Consider the following 6,737-nt stretch of genomic DNA (forward strand, 5'->3'; position numbering starts at 1 on the left):
TGCGGTATGCCACACCCCTCCCGATCAACAGGACCCCCGTTTTGACCGTAGGAGGTCCGTTTCCTCCGTTTTGCAGTACGCCACACCCCTCCAGATCAACAGGACCCCCGTTTCGACCGTAGGAGGTCCGTTTACTCTGTTTTGTGGTACGCCACACCCCTCCCGATCAACAGGACCCCGTTCCGAACGTAGGAGGTCCGTTTCCTCCGTTGTGCGGTACGCCAGGCCTTGTTTCCATCGCTTGTTCCGTCCAAGCCCTCCTGATGAACACGACCATGCATTCCGTTCTGACCCAGCCGGTTGGCTCCCCATGAACACGACGACGATGTTGTTTCTCCGTTCCGACCCAGCCATGTACGTATGCACGATAGGCATTCGAGACCCTGCCCGTATGTACGTACATGGCCGTATTTTCTTTCTTGCACCCTCGTCGCTGTACGTATGTGTACATGCTATGTGCGTGCCTCTACTACGACACGTGCGCGTCTCTACATCCACCAGTATATATGTAAGTACATGTTCGCGACCAGAATGACAACACTATGTACGCTTCGACCAGGTCGGTCCCGACTGTCAGGAACTTCCTTGCGCGCGAAGATGTAGCTGGTGTCCAAGCAGTCAGGGGGGCGAATCGTTTTTTTCAAATGCACTTCCTTGCGTGCGAAGATGTAATTGGTGGGTCCCAGCAAACATGGGGAAACATTTTTTTCGCTAAATACGGTGGCCCGTATGGTGGGTCCCCGCTGTCAGGTGGAGGAATAATTATTTTGTGCATAATAAGGAGGCAATTCCTTGCTGCGGCCGTGGACCCAGCTGTCAGCCTCTCCACGTACAGTCCACGTCGGATGGAAGTCATTCCTTGACCACGTTGACCACACCGCGCCGAGAGCACCAGGGCGGTGGACGACGGCGAGGCCTAGGAAGGGGACGACGCGGAGCAGGGGAAGACACGGCAGTGGATGCCCATGCGTAGAGGAGTATGAGGGTTCACTCGTTCGGCTGCGGTGTGAGGCTGCCGTCGCCACAGAATAACAGGGGGTGTGGGTGCATAGAGGGATGGCCTGGCCAGCGGTGGGAGTAGTAGGGGGCAGTGAGGCCTCCGCCGCATCATAGCCGGTCACGGGAGGCAGGAGCACGAGGCACGACCGGCGCTGGTTTGGGCAGTTGGAGCAAGAAGACCAGAGGTTGAAGAAGCACTACGGCCGTTGGATGGATATTGTATGGTCACTGGAGCTAGAATCGTGCATATTGACTAAGTTGACAAAGCCCTCCGTCCCCGTCAACTTAGTAGGCCAACAAGTCAGCCTGCCACTATACTGGGTCCCAGCTAACAGGTGGAGTATTCACTTTTTTGTGCGTAATAAGGAGGCACTTCCTTGCATACAAAGATATAGCTGGTGGGTCCGAGCTGTCAGAGCCGGCCGCGGGGAGGAGGGAGGAGGCAGTCCCGCTGGCGCTTGTTTGATCGGCTGGAGCAGGAAGAGCAGAGATTGGAGAAGCACGACGGCCGTTGGATGGCCATCCAACAGTCACTGCTTGTGCATCAACTTTTTTTAGGAAAGCCTCAAATCTATGGAAAACAGCATACAACCCATCTGCCATTATTTTTAATAATTTACAGCCCATTTGCTAATTCTTAAGGTTTTTTTGGAGCCCATATTCTTTTTGTTAGCATTACAGCCCATATTGTGGCCACGGTTAAAAACTTATATGAAATTTTGCATATTTCGGTGCGGTCCGAACTGTTTTTAATCCTGAAATTTCGACTCACATTCAAACTGATTTTAAAAATAAATGTATATCAATGTAAAATCCAACAAATTCTCCATGCATAAAAATTAGGGCCATTTGCATTTCTGTCCCTAAGTCGAACCACCTACTCAGATATGCCCCTAATTTCAAAGTCTGCTCAAATTTGCCCCTCTGTCGTTAAGTGACCTTACAAAAATGCCCTTCCATTCCGTTTCCGTCCAGTCAAAGGGGTTTGACCGTCTATGGGGCGTTTGTTGGACATTTTTACCCCTGAAAAAAAACAAAAATTAAAGAGAAGAAAGAGAGTGCTTACCTTTTGGCCCAAGTGCAATGTGCACTTTCGGCCCATGTGCATACCGCCAGGCCCACCCATCTCCCCCAGTCGTCGTCTTCGTCAGGTCATCGACTGCACACACCGGCGCGCGCCACCGTCGCCCGCTGTTTGACAGCTGCCGCCGTAGTATCTCGAGTAGGGCTACTTAGCGACGCCGGCAAGCCCTTGGACAACCGTAGCTAACTTTCCCTCCATTCCCCCGCTTTCTCTCCTCCCCTCAGCTGCATCCCAGGACGGCCGTCGTCGTGACCGTCGCCATTGCCGCGGCCATTGTCCTCACATACAGCTGAAAAGCTATCCAGGAGACACGCACGCCTCGACTTCATCTACTCCTAGGAGCAGCTCGAGCAGGACCTCGCAAACATGACCGGATTGACCGTCTTCCTCGTCCGCGGCCGCCGGAGCATCGTCGTAAATTCGCCGCCCCTGTCCTGCTAAACCACAAATCAATGTCTCAGACGTGTTCGTGGTGCCCCTAAGATGTCGCCCAGCCCCCTAAACCACTTGATCCATGGCCGCCTTCTCGAGTCCGTCGAGCACCGCCGGAGGCCGCCGCCTAGCTCATCGCTGCAGTCGCGAGAGAGGGAGAGGAAGGGAGGGAGGGAGAGGGAGAATGGAATGGAGGGAGTGCCGACGGCGCACAATCCGGCCTGTCGGCGCTCGCCGGAGGTGAGGCAGAGAGGTCGTGAGGTAGGGGAGAGAGGTGGGAGGGATTTTTTATTTATCTATTTTTTGGGGCCCACATGTAAGTGTGTGAGATAGAGGGTGAGAGGGAGAGTTTTTCCTTTTATTTTTTTCTTACTGGGTCCCACATGTAAGTGGCACATGGAGGCAAGGGCAAAATGTCCAACAAACGCCCCGTAGACGGTCAAACCCCTTTGACCGGACGGAAACGAAACGGAAGGGCATTTCTGTAAGGGCACCTAACGACGGAGGGACATTTTTGAGCAGGCTTTTGAATTAGGGGCAAATGTGAGTAGTGGGTTCGAGTTAGGGACACAGATGTAAAAGACCCTAAAAATTAATGTAATTTAAAATCTCGAAATGAAAAAAAAGATATTTGAAACTAATTGCCGGTTTGATGTGTTTTAAAAATGTATAGCCCATTTCTCATTACTGATGGGCCATTTTCTCGGCCAGCCGAATGAAAGCTCTCCTCGTCTTGAAAGATTTGCAGCCCAACAGGCCTGACAAAGCGACTTACTTGGCAAATCACAAAAAAATTGGGTTGTGGCCGTGGACCCAGCTGTCAGCCTGTCCACGTATAGTCCACGTCCGATGGAAGCCATTCCTTGACCACGTTGACCATGCCGCGCCGAGAGCACCAGGGCGGTGGACGACGGTGAGGCCTAGGAAGGTGCGCCCCAGATGTCAGTGGGAGGAATCATTTTTTTCGCGTAATAAGGAGGCAGTTGATTGCATGCGGACAGGCCAGCGGAGGGAGTAGGGTGGGCTGGGGAAGCATGCGTGGCATCACAGCGGGCCAAAAGAGGAGGGAGCAGGCAGTCCTGCCGGCGCTAGTTTAGGCGGCTAGAGTAGGAAGATCAGAGATTGAAGAAGCACGGCGGCTAGAATCGTGTGTTCACTGACAAAGCCTTGCGTAAACAAGTCAGCCTCGAAATCTGTGGTGTGTACATCCCATTTGCTATTATTTTTATAATTTTTACTCATTTTATAATTCATATGGAATTTATTGCAGCCCGTTTTCCATTTTTAGAATTGCCGGCCATTTTCTGGTCAGTACCAGGGTCAAAAAATTAACTAAATATGTGGAAATTTTTGCTGGGGAACAAAATATTCTTAATCCAAAAATTAATAGCCATAGTAAAACAAATTTAAAAATAAATTAGTACTATGTCATCTTAAATCCAATGAAATACGTATAAGATATCAGTGAAGAACAAAATTAAAAAAAACTAATATCCCATTTGCTCGTCTTGAAAGATTTGCAGCCCAGTAATTCGGAGAAAACAAATAGGCCTAGCTTGGGTATTCTTCAAAAAGAAATACTGGGCTACCTGTTTTCCCAAAGAACTGGTGCATGAGCATTTAGCTTTATTTATTTATTTACTTATTTATGTTTAGGGGACCATGAGCATGTACCTGGGCAGGATTCATGTGAGAGCCTCCCTTCCAGTTAATTATGGGCTTCTCTATTGGGCCTTCATCAGTGGGCTGCATGTTATTAACAAGTGGAACATGTGTTCCGTACGAAAAAGAGTATGAGCTACGTACGGTACGGGGCACTAAAGGATCGAACCGTGCAACGACTTCCAAAACATTGTGTTTGTCGTTCTAACAACACATTTATTCAACCAACAGGCGAAATATACTACTGATTGTACATTGAAAACAGCAGTAGCAGCAACCAGGGCTGGGGGTGCAACAGAAGCAGTAAGCAGGCCAGAAGTGTGAAGACGCAGCTCTCTCTTCCAAACCAAACATCAGCCATCATTACAAAAGGGCTACCAAAAAAGAACAAGTGTATGCATCAAACTAAATAAAGATCCTACTACACCAAGTGTATGCATCTAACTAACTGGCTCAGTTAGACGTTACTATTTATTAAGCTGTGGAGATTGGCTGACGACTTGAACCAGATGGGTGCATGACGGGGGAAACTCCAGCCAGTAGGTCGAAGTCTGATACTTGCGACCCTCTCTCCTACTTTGGGCTGCAGAGCGTGGCGGCACATATCAGGGTATGGTGCATGCAGAGATGCATGATACGCTGTGTACACACAGTTTTTCCTAATGAACGAAACCGTGCTGCCATCATGATCCTTGCCATGGGTTATCTCCTGGTTAATCGGATAATTCAGTCCAACAAACAGAGAGCGTGTACCAAGGCTACTTACCAGCCTCCAGTCAAAAATTCCTGAAGGCCTAGAGAAGCTGGGATCCTACTCAAAGACCTTATAGTGACTGTGATTGTATTCCGCGAAACAACACGTCCGGTACGTGCGAACGATCATCAATCTTTCGCTGTCGTCTGATCGAGCCAGGAACCACCTGCAACTGCCATGTCGCTTTTCTTTGAAAGGTTCTGAGATTAGGAAGGGCAGGGACACTAGGCGGCCTACAACATCATATCAAGTTGGAGTCAAATAAAAAAGGGCTCTTGATTTAGTCAATCTTAAGAACAGCATGTTATGAGCATGAATATTTTTTCAGTAAATGTTGACAATAATATAAGCAAGCCATCATGATATCATAGGAAAGTAACATACTGCTGTAACAGCTGTTTGTAGCGATGACTGGAGTAGGCCAGCAATACGTCCAACCATAGAAGGAGTCGACAACATAAATGAAGCCCTTGTGTTCAATGGCATCAGAGAACCATGGAGGATGTATGATCCTGCGATGGACGTGCAGATTTATCCACTTACCGCTGTGACCTGTCAGATAGGCGAGACCGTGGTTGACGAACGCAATTAGCCTGAAATCTTTATAATTCCCAGATCTTGTGGGCACTTGGCAGATGACAACCTTGAGCAAATCAAACTTGGTATCATGTTGGCTACTGTAAGATTCCGAGTATTCTGGGCCGCGGTGCCAAAGCAGTGCAGTGTTAATCGAAGGAAGGGGGATCAATCGCCGGGTGTAGACCTCCAAGAGCATCCAGCTGCCGCGACCGTCGACCAGCACCATCCAAGACGTGTTCATGCCAACCCAGTACATACCGTTAATGTAGCTGAGGCTGACGGGGATCGGATCGCAGTGAAGGGGGTTGATGCTCGCCACCCTATGATTGTTATGCTGCATGACACGCTGTTTCTGAAGATCAGGCGGCATCAGCAAGCAAGGAGCTGTCTTAAAAAGCTCCGGCCTGAGGGCTTTGAGTAAACGGTACAGCCCCGACGAGCACGCGGCGAGCGGCATGGTACTGAGATTGTCCACACGCGAAACAATGAGCTTGATTACCTCTGTGGGGAGCGAATTCTAGCCACTCTTTCGGCGGACGCTGCTAGGTTCTGCCATTGTTAGTGCTTGGGTTTCGGACGAGGGGGGGAGGCGCCTTAGAGGGGATGGAAGCTAGGACAAGATTATGTGCGGACAAAGATGGAGAAGCGAATATGTGCTGCGGGAAGTGGACATGTGATGATGACTACAGCACACTGCTTGACTTACGAGACACGTACCAGCAGCGTAGGGTCATATCGATGCCAGACAACTTGCTTGAGTGATCACAGTACTGGTACTGCCTACAGTACCAACTACAGTACTATGCCCTAGCTTGCTAGAGTAGAGTAGTAGAGTAGGACTATACTCTACTACTAGCACCGGAGGAGTAGTATATTCTAATCTAAAATAGTTACAAACTTCGATGCCCGATCGTGGAACGACTACGAACCGTGCTCAAAGACCGTGTCTATGTGGTGTTTGGACTTATATGCAAAAAACTAGCAAGATGCCCGTGCATTGCACGACACACCATCATCACCAAGTCGGTTTTTTCTCTGCTCCTACTCCTATAGAAGACTCAGTTGGTGATGATGGAGGCGAGGAGACGTGTTCAACCGGGCGTTTAGCGGACGGCGCAGCACTATCAATTTGTTATAAAAAAAGTACTTGTAGAGATAGAGACATAGGGAGGAGCACGAGGTAAGGCCTTATCTGTAAATGTGGAGATAGGTGCGGGTATCTTTTGT

The sequence above is a fragment of the Triticum aestivum genome, chromosome 6B (assembly GCF_018294505.1).
Source record: "Triticum aestivum cultivar Chinese Spring chromosome 6B, IWGSC CS RefSeq v2.1, whole genome shotgun sequence".
Lineage (NCBI taxonomy): Eukaryota > Viridiplantae > Streptophyta > Magnoliopsida > Poales > Poaceae > Triticum > Triticum aestivum.